Here is a 13,508-nt window from a genome sequence, read left to right as displayed (position 1 = left end):
GCTGCTAATGTGGACTATTAGTGGCTAACAATAGGTTGTGCATAATAGCAGACCACGTGGTGGACAAGGCCTGGTGTGTGAGGCTTGGGATAAGGACATAGGGGAAGGTGCCTCTAGCTCTAAAATTGTTGAATTCGATGTTGTGTTTAGAAGGTTCAAAACACTCCCCCACACCCCTCCAGCACCTTTCCCTTCCAGCACAAAAGGTGTAACACCTGCCCTTTTACTTTCTCCCTCCTTGCTTACCCAACGCATCTTCCAGGTGAAGCAGTGCTTCACCTGCACTTCACACAATCTAGTCTACTGCATTTACTTCTCACAATGTGATCTCCTCTACACTGGGGAAACAAAGCATAGACTGGGTGACCGCTTTGCAGAACATCTACATTCTATCCATAAAAAAAGACCATAGCCTCCAGTTGCCAGACACTTCAACACACCACCTTGTTCCCTGGCCAACATCTCTGTCTCAGGCTTGCTGCAATGCTCCGGTGAAGCTCAATGCACGCTTGGGAACTCTACAGCCTTCTGGACTCGATATCGAGTTCAATTTCAGGGCTTGAGGCAGCTTCACCCACCCCAACCTGCCCTCCCCACCCCCCCACACAAGTCTTGTTATCACATCATTTGTTATTACACACAGCCCATTGTTAGCCGCTAACAGTCCACATTAGCAGTTATTCATTCTCCTAGGCTGATCATTATCTACTCCTTTATCTGTCCAACTGTCATCTTCTCTCTTTGGGCTCTATCTCCACCTATTGTTTACTCCTCACCCCCTCTCCTCACCCTATCTTCTGCAAAAACAACATTTTTCTGGCTACAATCAGTTCTGAAGAAGGGTCACTGGACCCAAAACATTAATTTTGCTTTCTTTCCACAGATGTTGCCAGACCTGCTGACTTTCTTTCGGCAATTTCTGATTCTGTGGCTGAAAAGATTGATCCACTTCAGAAAACATTTTCTTTGCAAAACTCTAGGTCACCTGTTGCCCCTCAGACACTTTCCTCCTACTGCAGAAGCAAATCCAGTTTCAATCTTGCAATGCTCCTCTCATTTCAGTTTGTTCAGCCAATATGGCCTCCCTATATGTAGGAGTTGCTGTCAATAGGTTGCCTTGTTGCCTTACACCTTCAGCTACCACTTGACTCCACCATACTTACCCACTCCATCGCAAATGCTCTTGAATCCCCTTTCCCTGCTCGCCTCAGTAAGGTTATTTACTTTTCCAACACTTTTGAAATAGTTTGGGCCAGATTTGCATGGATGGACCTAAGTCCAAGATTCCTCCCCCTCACCTAGTCCCAGTAATTTGCACCAGCATGGGGTAATGGTACAGGTAGCGAACTCACTCTTGTACTCTTGATCTCGTCCACGTACACACCTCCAAGTGTCTCCCAATTTTTTGAAGCTTTTCGGCTTGGCTCCGCACAGTTACTATGAGTTAATTACTGATCATTGCATGCTTTCACAGAAGGGGGCTGCAGACTCAGCATGGATAAGCTGTGAATTGTTGGCCAACAATGTGTCAGTCGCTGGAGTTATCAACACTGAACAAACAACGACCTCAAGCAAAGGGAATGCCAGCCCTCCCATTGTGTGGAACAAGGACAGGAAGAGATTCTGATCCATCCCTACAGGAATCGCTGTCAGCTTGGCTTTAGGGCCTTAAGTTACTTACAATACATAATCGCAGGATCTGCTGTATAGTCACTCTGTTTAATAAATGTCCCATTACTGACTGAGGCTGGTTCCAACCTTTTATTGTCGAGCTGGCTGACTGTCTGACATGTGTAAAAACCTTTTATTTCATTTGGAGATCAGAGATGGACAGCAGATCTGAAGGGATACCATGTATAAAGTGCTGGACTAAGGGGGTAAGAACTTACCCAATGCCATCTTACCTTTGTGTGTGGTTGCATTAAGCTATGCGCGGACCCTCGGTATGCAAGCACCAAGTATCACTACTTACCTGTTCCCTCTGTTACAAAGGACAGGTCTGGCCTCAGTGCCATGGAACCCTCCAAGTAGTTGGACTATCGCATATTATTTGTCCCTCATGCAGAAATTTGTAAAGAAAAACATATTTGACCACAAGTCTGTTAGGAAGCAGTCAGCACATAGTGTACTTGAGACCCTTCAGGACAATAAGAGGGTTGATCTTGTCAGGTGCATCCTGAGCAAACTGTCATTTGGCAGATTGTCTCATTACCGAAATTTTCTAACAAGCACCAAGATGTTGCTTGGCTTGCACTGAACTGAGAAGGGCTCTGCCTGTGACATCCTTTATACATGCCCTGACTCTCTGTGCCACGGCATGCTGCCCTCGACGTGGCTGCCCGGGGGGATAGAAACTGTCACACATCTCCTTCTGGAATGTGCCTTTGCAAAGGAAGTCTGGACAAAGAGGCAGAGGTTATTGGTGAGGTTCGACCCGAGCAGCTCTGTGATGCAGGAGTCTGTGCTCTATGGTCTTGTTCCCTGGGATACACCTTCAGACAAACATCCACTGCAGCCATCAACTCAGTGAGAGACTCACTTTGGTCTGCCAGAAACCTGCTGGTCTTCCAGTTGAAAGAGTTGGCCCTGGCGAAGTCTTGCACATTGGCATATTCCAAGGTCCAGGACTATGGGCTGAGGGATGCAGCAATGCTTGGGCAGCTGCTACCAGGGTGCAGTGGGGAAAGACTATCATATAAAGTCTTTCTGCCAAGCACAACAGGGGTCCTTTCAGCCATCAGACCCTCTCAATGCCTCAATGTAAATGGTTCCTAGTACCCAGCATAATCAAGAACTGCCTTTCGACGAGTTGCAGCTATTGAGAAAGTCAAGCCCCAATGTTAATTTTTTCTGTGTTAAGAAAAAACTGAATTGTCCTGAACTGCTTTAGTAACTGTGTATGTACATAAAGATTTCCTTTATGAATAAAGTATACTTTTGCAATAGAAAAAATGTGGAGACCTTTAGTGAATTGAGACTCCAATCTAACTTATTGAGAAGTCCACCTCAGAGTTTCTGTTCACAGAAAAGATAGAACTGGGACTTATTCTGCCTGCAGGACATCAAAAATAAATACTTTGATAAGTAATTGTTGCTGCATTAGCAAACACAACAGCTAATTTTTAGAGAGATAGATCACCTCGGTCTCCCTTGTTCTTCATCATGATATGGAGGTGCCAGTGTTGGACTGGACTGGACAAAGTCAGATGTCACACAACGCCAGGTTATAATCCAGCAGATTTATTTGAAATCACAAGCTTTCGGAGCACTGCTCCTTCGTCAGGTGAAGGCCACTGACAAAGGAGCAGCACTTTGTTGGACTATAACTGGTGTCATGTGACTTCTGGCTTTGTTCTTCATCAAGCATTACCATGTCTGTGACCTGAAAGATCAGGCAGACCCTTAATTTAATATGTCAGAAATGACACACTTAAAGTTCAATATTCCTTCAATACCGGAATGAAGTATTCAATTTGTGTGAGACTCGTAATTTAGATTACCTTCACTGAGCTAGTACTTGTTTACCTGCGATTGATTACCTCAAAATATTTGTCTTGGATGCCCTGAAAGATGTGTAAGGTACTGTTTACATCCACACTCCCTCATTCTTGTAAGAGAGGGACTCTAAGGTGGATGTTGCACTGCCAGGTTTACCACACAGGCATAAGAGTACATGGAATAGAGGATCTGATGGAAATGGTGAAGGGATAGAAAACAAATGGATGGATGATGGGAAAAAGATGAGATAGCATTAGGGGTCTATGTTATGTTAGATTGGGCAATCTATTGCATTTATGTAACAATTTATATCCTTTATTCAAATAGTGCCAGGAAATCAACATCCTCTTAAACAGACAACTAGTCTTACATCATTATTGTTAATATCTCACCTGATTTTAACATTGTTTTACCTTGGTAAAATACTGTTTCATGCTTAAACTCATGGGGTTGCATTTGAACCCAGAAATTTCCAGCCAAGAAGTGGTAGTACTACTAAATGCTGCAGACTGGACTTAACAATTTATCCCTTCACATCATGAGCCACAGTATTAAGTAGGAAAAAAATGACTAACTTAATAAACACAGATGACCAGCTCACTGATGGGAAAACTTCAGAAATTGCACTGAAAAATAGATTTATCTTGGCCCAAAACAGACGTATGGGACATATAGAACATAGAACATAGAAGAATACAGCGCAGTACAGGCCCTTTGGCCCTCGATGTTGCGCCGATCCAAGCCCACCTAACCTATACTAACCCACTATCCTCCATATACCTATCCAATGCCCGCTTAAATGCCCATAAAGAGGGAGAGTCCACCACTGCTACTGGCAGGGCATTCCATGAACTTACGACTCGCTGAGTGAAGAACCTACCCCTAACTTCAGTCCTATATCTACCCCCCCTTAATTTAAAGCTATGCCCCCTTGTAATACCCGACTCCATACGCGGGAAAAGGCTCACACTGTCAACCCTATCTAACCCCCTAATCATCTTGTACACCTCAATCAAGTCACCCCTAAACCTTCTTTTCTCTAATGAAAACAGCCCCAAGTGTCTCAGTCTTTCCTCATACGATCTTCCTTCCATACCAGGCAACATCCTGGTAAACCTCCTCTGCACCCGTTCCAGTGCCTCCACATCCTTCCTATAGTATGGCGACCAAAACTGCACACAATACTCCAGATGCGGCCGCAGATATGCCCAGCAACAATATGGATGATCTCATTACTAATTATGGGTAATCCTCTTAGTTTGCCAACTGTATTCAAGTATATTGTATTTAACAGCATAATGCTCTGTGTCCATCAAACATGAAGTAGAATGTTTATTTTTAAAGTGGCGCACACATGCCAGTGTTTTGAGAATGGTGGTAAAAATTACACCTTATGTCACAGGTCCAGAAAGGAGGAGGAGCTTGGATTTTGGCCTACATAGCAATTGCAGTGATGCGAGGTGCCAGAAATGTTTTTCCCTTGCATGTGACATATCTCCAATCTCATTGAAATTATTCACATAAAAAATTCAGAGACAGCTTTCACTGAATACTTCAGGTACTAAGGAGCTAAGAAAGAGTTGACCAAAATGGAGCATTACATTGCAAAGCCATTTTAATGCAGTGTGCCATGTTGAAAAAGGCAACACAAAGAAGGGACTAACTGACAGCTCAGTTACCTGCTGGTGGTCATTGCAGAGACAGCTTGTGCTTTGGTGGATAATGCTTGCCAAACACTGGCTAACTGAGCTGGGCTATATAAGTGGTTACTTAGATGTTTACGAGGATTTTTTATGGTGCAATCGTAGGCCCCCTACCTCTGGACTAGATGGTCTAGCTTCAAGACCCACCTTCTCCAGGGGTATGCAATAACATCTTTGAACAGATTACAAGGTCTAACCACTATTAGAATTTACATCACCACTTTCTGTGCATTTGATATTGGAGGTTTGAAGATATTTTAAAATATTGGAAGACATCTTGGGATAATTGCTAAAGTTAAATTAACTCACGATGGATTACTGATGCAGACAAACATATAGAAATGAAAAGGCCCCACAGTGCCTGGGACCCTGGTTCGATTCTATCCTTATTAGAGTGGTGCTGGAAAAGCACAGCAGGTCAGACAGCATCCAAGGAGCAGAAAAATCAATGTTTCAGGCAAAAGCCCCTCATCAGGAATGAGGCAGGGAGGCTCTGGGGTGGAGAGATAAATGGGAGGGGAGTGGGGCTTGGGAGAAGGTAACCAAGCATGCAATAGGTGGATAGAGGTGGGGATGAAGGTGATAGGTCAGAGAGGAGGGTGGAGCGGATAGGTGGAAAGGACGATTGGCAGGTAGGACAGGTCATGAGGATGGTGCTGAGCTCACTGGTTGGAACTGGGGTAAGGTGAGAGATGGGGAAATGAGGAAACTGGTGGTCTATCCTTGGCAACTGTCTGTGTGGAGTTTGCACATTCTCCCCATGTCTGTGTGGGTTTCTGCCAGGTGCTCCGGTTTCCTCCCACAGTCCAAAGATGTGTAAGTTAGATGGATTGGCCATGCTAAATTGCCCATAGTGTTCAGGGATGTGCAGGTTGAGTCGGTTAGCCATGGGAAATGCAGGGTTACAGGGATAGGGTGAGGGGATGGGTCTGGGTGGCACACTGTCTGGAGGGTCAGTGTGGACTGTATGATTTTAAGGTAAAGACTGAGAATATTGAAATGCTGAAAAAAAATCAGGACATGCATATAGTTATTCATAACAGAGATGAGATGCGAACAAAAACAAAAAACGTGAGAAATAGAAACATAAGTATTGAAAGGGAGACAAAAATACAGATCTGATATAATTTCTTTCCCAGGACATCAGTGAAATGTCATGGAATCAGTATACTTTCATAACTCAAACTGGGTGACATCTCTTTATTTTTGACATAGCTCAACCTACTACCTGTTGAAATCTGGGCTTTATTCCAGCATGAGCCTTGTTCTGGCATCCTGGGCATTATTAATTTGGGCCTTAATCAATGTTTTGTCCAAAAATCATCAACCTTGACCCTTTTTCATCAATCTGGCCCTGCACAATCTTGCACAAATGGTTGTCCTGTTCACAAGTCTGGCCTGGTAATGTGGTCCTGTATAACAAGCCTGTGCCATTATAATGGATTGTGGTCTGGTATAAAGGCCTGGCCTTTAATCCTGGCTCTGTGGCCCTCATACTGTTGCTAGGTCTAGGCCCTGTATTAGGATTCAATGCCCTGTGTCATAATTGTGGCCAAAATTCAGACATGACTCTAAAAACAGCAAAGTGCATTTCTGCCTGGTGACTGCTAGATCAGTTATTAACTATCAGTTTTTAAAGTAGGAAAACTGAGCATTGTCCTGATTGGCAAGCGATCACAACTCATGCATCAGAAAGAATGTCCATCAAAGCTCCCGACAATTGTCTGCGTTTTGCAAGAATGTGAAGTCACTATTTTTGGAAGGGAATCTGAAAGAGGTTCCCCTGAAGTCACAGCTATTTGCGGAGTAATGGATTCCAGTTGGTGAAACTGGACAGATTCTGCACATGAAACAATTACTTGGCTTCAAAATATTTCAGACTCACTGCTCCAGCCTCCTTAACCTGTCAACCCACTCTCACGATACAAATTCCTGGAGATTCTTTTGCAGTAGATGAAAGGTCAAGCCTTTCTCCTACTTAAAATGCCTAAACTCTGACTTGATGATGGCAGTTGGGAGGATGATGGTTATGGATTCAAGATCCGGTCCCCAAACCTGGGGCAGAATACTGTGCTGCTGCCAGCCATGGGAAGCTTGGCAGACCAGGAAAATTAATTGTACAGGAGGCCAAAAAACAGGATTAAACTATGATGTTACGTACTTGGAAGTTTGAAGGCAAGTTGATTGATCTTCCCACTGGCAGAAACCAAGAAGTTTTGCATTTATGTCAATAAAAGACAATTGCAGCAGAATTAAGTGCATCTTTCAAAGTAAGTTACGTGCAAGCTACAAATTGTTGGCTTCAGGTTCACAATTGCTTGTAAGTGCAGCAGGTGAGGTCATGTATATGCTGGAACTTGAGTGAGGAGCTAAGCTTGGTCCTCTTTGGGGAATGTTGGTCCAACAACAGTCTGTGATACAGGCAGCAATCAAAAGGCTTCAGGGCAGGGCTAGAACTGAGCCAGTGAGAGAAAGAAGAAACAAGGGCAGGGGTAGCCTCATGAGAGAGGCTGTCTGAGACAGGGAGAGAAGACAAGGGTGCAGTGATGCGTGGGGGAGAGATAAGTCTAGCTTCCTAAATGTGGTGACCATGTTGATGAGTCGAGGAGGGGCTATCTTGGGTAGAAGACTGTAAAGGGCAGGATTGGTGCTTTCAATGGTTGGGTCCTTGAGTTGGACAGCGGGTGCTGGTCAGTGGATGAAAGAATCGCAGACTGATTAGCAATGGGTTAGGTGGGATGTGGATGTGTAAGGATGGAAGTTCTAGAGTCATTTTTGGGTATCAGATAGTCTCATAGAGGACTCTCAGATTGTACAGTATAGGTAGTACATATAACAGGAAAGGTTAGGGTCAGAGTGGGTATGGGAATGATAATAGTTGCAGTCAAGGGGAGAGAGAATGTGCACGACTGTTATAAGGTCAATGGATAATGGGGAGAGGTTCAAAGCACTTGTTCTCTGACACTCAGTTTGGATTCCCTGAGCCACTCAGTTCCTTACCACATCACAGACCTGATGCAAACGTGGACAAGAGAGCCAATTCCAGAGGTGGGAGTGAGAGGGGCTGCCCATGAAACTGCATTTAAGCAAGTGTGACACCAAGGTGCCCTAGTAGAACTGGAGTCATAGGGATTAGGGAGAAAATATCGACACTCATTCATGCAGCAGTGTTACCATGTATAAAATGTACAGCAGAAATTCACTGAAACTCCTGAGATAGCACCTTCCAAATCCAGAAACAGTACCATTTCGAATGGCAAGAGCGGCAGATGCATGGGAACACCAGGGCTTAAGTTAGAGTGACTGCCCTTGGCACATTTGACTGAGTATGACATCAAGGGACTCCGGTAAAACTGGAATCAATGGCTCACTCAGTAAATAGTGTGCAGCAAGCACTCACATACAACTACTGGCTATGCACAGGACGGTCATCGACACCTTGAGGACTGTGTCTCAGCTTGGGTCTTCAGAGGCGTAGAGGGAAATTTGAAAACAGAAAAAAATCTTCAATGTTATGAATCTTAAATGGACGGCATTTTGAGATAAATTGCATTTTCTATCTTAATTATAAAGTGGAGAGTCACTTTTAAATCCTCCAGAACTGTTAAATGATATGTTTCCAACAACTGACCCATATCTTTTACATTCAGAACCAGCCAAATTATGTTAGACAGCCTTGTTAGTGATTCTCACAAAACCCACACACACACTAATGTCATCTCAACTTATCAGACCTGCTTTTGTTATTTTTAACTTTCCCTCCATCCCTAACAATTCCAAAACTCTCAAACATTGAAGAAGCCATGTTGAGATTTACTTTAGAAGCTCCTCTACTCCTATGTCACAGATAGCACATTCTGCTCCACGTTCTTCATGGGAGATAACAGGAATCCCAGGCTAATTATTTTTATTCATTCATAGGATGTGGATGATACTGGCTGGGCCCAGCATTAATTGTCCATCCCTAATTGCCCAGAGGGCAGTTAAGAGTCAACCATATTCTACAGCCAGATACATGGGCCAAACCAGATAATGTCCTTCCAAAATGGATATCACAAATTGTTTAATGACAAAATAGTTTCATCTTCATTTTTATTTGATTCAAATTTATGGAAAAATGGTTTCATTTTCATTTTTATTGGATTCAAATTCCATCATCTGTCATGGTGGAATTCAAATCCAGAACATGATCTGTGTTTCTACCTTAATGGGAGAAAGTGAGGACTACAGATGCTGGAGATCAGAGTCAAAAATATGGTGCTGGAAAAGCACAGCAGGTCAGGCAGCATTCTTGCTGAAGGGCTTATGCCCGAAATGTTGATTCTCTTGCTCCTCGGATGCTGCCTGACCTGTTGTGCTTTTCCAGTGCCACACGTTTTGACTCTCTACCTTAATAGTCTGATAATACCATGAGACCATCACATCACAACTGCTAATTTGAACATGAGTTCAAATCCCACCCTGGCAGCTGCTGCAATTGAAGTTTAATTAATAAAATCTGGAATGTAAAGCTGTTCTCAATAGTGTTGACCATGAAATTATCATTGGTTGTTGTAAAAATTCATCTGATTCACTCAGGCCCTCGAGGGAAGGAAAGCTACCACATACATTTGACTTTAGTTCCATAGCAATGCAATTGCCTTTTTATAGCAAGCCACTCAGGTCAAGGACAATTATAGATGGCAACAAATACTGATCTTGCCAGCACTACTCACACCCTCTGAAAGAATTTAAAAAACAGTTTAGCTAATTACACTTTACTTCTTGCTCTTCTCCGGACTATATCTTTTGTGGACTTCTCTTACTAAACCTATTCCTTTGCTACCTCATTTCCAATATACTAAGCTTATTCTAAACCTTACTGTTTTGCCTTAGCCTCTGAATTCCTTCCCTTAATTTCTACTTTTTCCTTGGTATCTGGTTTCCTACTGTTTTGCTAATCTTGTTATAATGCATTAAGGTTAGAATCCCAATTTATGTAACCTCTATTGCATCCAGTGGATAGCTAACCTTCTTAGCAACTAATTCATTACATTTTAAAAATGTAGTCTTATAACATAGACAAAGGAACTATCTTAGTGTATGATCTTAGAGGTCTATGACATTTATAAATTCACTTGGTGATGAATTAGAAGACTAGAGAGCTTCAAATACATGTGGTTTGAATTCAGCTGTAATTCTAGTACTCACAGTGGATCTAAGAATTATAACATTATTTTCAGGTCAGAGGAAATAGTCAGCTAACATATTGTATTAACTATTGAGTCATGGCAATATTGATACAATTTCTTTGTAAACTAAATCACAGTCCCACAGATTTAGCTGTATAATGAGTTTAATAAATATCTCTAAGTCACATGGATACTTTATCTATAATTCTCAATAGCACTTTTACAAAGGAGAAATCAATTACCCCACCACTGACAACAGTTTCTCACTCTTGTGAGAAGGCAAGCACATTGCTGGTATTACCTGTGACTATCAATGTCTGGGCCTCAGCCTTTGTTACAGTATGTCATCCTGCCCTTCTTACAGAACAACATCCAGCACCTATACTGGTTATCCTGTTTTATCTGTAATTGTGTTGTAAGTTGCAATTACTTTTCTGGAAAAGGTTTTTGAGCATGTATAAGTACAGAAAAGGACAATAACACTTGAAAAATGTCAGAATAGGAGAGAGATCTGAAGGCTCCTTGCAAGGGGTCCCTGAGCCCTGTTCACACCTATATCACTGGGTTAAAAACCTGCAATTCCCTTCCTCATGGCATTGTGTGCACACCAAGGCCAAATGGAGTGTAACAGTTCAAGAAGGTAGCTCACTATCATTCCTGATGAAGGGCTTATGCCTGAAATGTTGAGTCTCCTACTCCTTGGATGCTGCCTGACCTGCCGTGCTTTTCCAGCGCCACACATTTTGACTCACACTGTCACCTTCTCAAGGACAACTGGGGATAGGGCAATAACTTTCTGCAGTGCAAATAGGGATGGGGCAATACATGTTGGCCCTGCCACTGACACCCAGATCCCTTGAAAAGGTTTTTTAAAATGCATCTCCAGTCAATAAACTCCAGTTCTATTTGGGACTTTCAAACAACAAATACTTTATATCAAATCTTTTGAACGCTTCATATAGTTGCTACTGAAAGATTTCACTGATAAACGTTTGAAGGTAGTGTATAGAACAAGGCTTGTCAGATTAAGCTTGATGTGTCGAATAGCAAAAATGGACTAACTCTTCATTTAGCTGAGAGATATCATTCTTCAAATAAGAACTGGATTGTAAAACTAACCTTAATCCTCAATGGACAACGTACCACATAACACGTTACTTTTAATGCTTACGCCTTTATGAGCATGAATTTGGTCTAATCGCACAAATAAGGCTTATCATGGAATCAGCATTGAAATTGTGGTAAAGAAAATTAAAGATGGTGTAAAGTGAACAATCAACCTGCAATTTTATATTTTAAACTTTATAAAAAGGGCTTAGAATATTATTAACAACTCACATGAGGTACACTACTTACCAAAATCTTTCTCTTCGCTATGTTGTTTTCTTTGCCTTTTTTTTGCCAAATCCCAGTTGAAAGCTTGAGTCCTAGTAGTTGTAATAGTGGAAGGAGTCCTGCTCCCAGCTGTGTCTGTGACTCTTTCAGGATCAGGGAAAATGCCGACAGCTGATTCTCTTGCTGCTCTATGTTTGGGAGAATAAGCCGACTCTATTTATAGGGCATTAGGAGTCTGGCTGCTCCATCAGGCTGAGTCAATCACTGCTTCCAGAAATCATTTAGGACTCACGCCATTGACATCCCTGCAAGCTGAGCATGCCAAAGGCACCTGCTCATTCAGCCAAGTTCACAAGACAATGCGGGAATAGGTGTACAGCCATGCCACTTGAGTAAGTCTGTACAAGTTACTTCTGTTCCCTCACATGTTAATGATGGCTTGATAAACAAGCACTAATAACATCAATCAATAATGCTTTTATGCAAAAGATGGGAGTGTAGGCAACATATTAACTGTAGGAAAATCAATTAAAACCAATCCCAAATACTTGTATGTGCTTTTGCACATCAACCAATGTATTCAAAACCTTCTGGCGATTTTAAAGCTCAAGTTATATTTCTTTGCCAGTAGCTCTTAAATGCTATCTATGAGCCCTATCTGAACCTGTAATTTATTTTCAGGTATCAATTTATCTAGACAAAAGCTTTCTGAATCTCTTGATTAGATTGCAGTCTGCAACTCAGAGGTCATCAGCTCACTTGCACAACGGCATCCCCAAAGATACAATGGCTTCTATCACAATGATAGCCACTGGCACTTCAGAATCATGGATGAACCCAGGCCAGAGGTCAGAAATGCGTGGAAGCATTAGGAGGAGTATGGGTGATAGGAGATCAAATTGAGCCTCCCCTTCTAATGTCTGGTCCCTCAGTTGAGCATGCCTGGAGTTGAAGGATGAACCATCACTCAAGAGATGAGAAATGGGGCAGCACGGTGGCTCAGTGGTTAGCACTGTTGCCTCACAGCACCAGGGTCCCAGGTTTGATTCCAGCCTTGGGCGACAGTGTGGAGTTTGCACATTTTCCCTGTGTCTGCGTGGGTTTCCTCCAGGTGCTCTGGTTTCCTCCCACAGTGCAGGTTAGGCGAATTGACCATGCTAAATTGCCCATTGTGCTCGATACATTAGTCAGAGGGAAATGGGTCTGGGTGAGTTACTCTTTGGAGGGTCGGTGTGGACTGGTTGGGCTGAGGGGCCTGTTTCCGCACTGTGGGGAATCTAATCTAAAAAAATAGCAATGCACAAGCTTACTTCTCATGTTCCTTGTGTAGCTGAGTAATACTACCAACAGTGGGATAAGGTCTTGAAGTAACCATTAATGGCATCAATTATCAGAATGTCTTCACACTTATCAGACTTGGGAGAGTGGCATAGTGCTCAATTGCCACACTCCACATAATGAAATGTCCTTGTTCCTCCAAACATGGCATTAGCGAGGGTAGAAGGTTCTGCCTCTCAGTGTCTATCTTTCTCCATGTAATTAGGAGATAGTGAGGACTGCAGAATCTGGAGAAGTCAGTGTATGGTGTTGGAAAAAGCACAGGCAGGTCAGGCAGCATCTGAGGATCTGTGTAAACCATCTAAACCTCTCGATTACCACCCACTTCTCAGTAGCTATATTTCAATATCGAAATCAACTGCCTTCAATTAGATTCCAATTTGAACTCACAGAGACTTGAAGTCATGAACTCTTTTTTTAAATTTTAAACTGTCTGTATTAGAAAACATTAGGGACTATTATT

General features: G+C 42.6%; 1 protein-coding gene across 2 annotated transcripts in view; it reads right to left on the bottom strand.

Annotated features, from left to right (window-relative positions):
• Positions 1–11,858, bottom strand: part of LOC122548929 (xin actin-binding repeat-containing protein 1-like) — a 32,183-nt gene extending 20,325 nt beyond the window's left edge. For both annotated transcript variants that reach the window (XM_043687915.2, XM_087986610.1), the window contains exon 1: positions 11,729–11,858. The gene's annotated coding sequence lies outside the window, so the exon portion shown is untranslated. The remainder of the gene's footprint in view (positions 1–11,728) is intronic.
• Positions 11,859–13,508: the final 1,650 nt, after the last annotated feature.

The sequence above is a fragment of the Chiloscyllium plagiosum genome, unplaced genomic scaffold (genome assembly GCF_037043375.1).
Source record: "Chiloscyllium plagiosum isolate Xiang-an unplaced genomic scaffold, Cpla_swu_hap1 HiC_scaffold_4, whole genome shotgun sequence".
NCBI lineage: Eukaryota > Metazoa > Chordata > Chondrichthyes > Orectolobiformes > Hemiscylliidae > Chiloscyllium > Chiloscyllium plagiosum.
Note: the sequence above shows the minus strand (reverse complement) of the source record. Positions and strands in the feature narration are given on the sequence as shown.